Source organism: Antrostomus carolinensis, unplaced genomic scaffold (assembly GCF_000700745.2).
Source record: "Antrostomus carolinensis isolate BGI_N321 unplaced genomic scaffold, ASM70074v2 scaffold27848, whole genome shotgun sequence".
Lineage (NCBI taxonomy): Eukaryota > Metazoa > Chordata > Aves > Caprimulgiformes > Caprimulgidae > Antrostomus > Antrostomus carolinensis.
In genome coordinates, this window is record NW_010335407.1 from 3,026 (window position 1) to 3,366 (window position 341).

Below are 341 nucleotides of genomic sequence, written 5' to 3' on the forward strand. Positions count from 1 at the left end.
ACTGAGGAGTTTTGCATCCCAGCCCTGGATGATTCCAAGTTTAGCATCCTGACCCCGGCCTGGAGCGGAGCCCGCAGGCACACCGCCCCACTGGTGCAGCTCATGCCACAGCGGCAGGGGACTGGGCCCCATCATGCTGGCGGGGTTCAGCCAGTCCCACAGCCCCCAACACCCCGGAAGGGGCCAGTTCAAACCATGAGGGTCACCAACCCTCAAGTTGGAGGGTAATTAAATCCCTCCCTGCCATGTGGCATACCCCGTGCACATCCCCCGCAGAACTGGGAGTCCTGGTGCTGCTGAGGGTGCCAGGTTGGTGCTTGGCAGAGATCCCCAGCGCACCC

General features: G+C 63.0%; 1 protein-coding gene across 1 annotated transcript in view; it reads right to left on the reverse strand.

The window, feature by feature from the left end:
* Positions 1 to 341, reverse strand: part of B4GALT2 (beta-1,4-galactosyltransferase 2) — a gene marked incomplete at its 3' end in the record, with an annotated part of 2,686 nt that overhangs the window by 726 nt on the left and 1,619 nt on the right. The window lies entirely within an intron of this gene.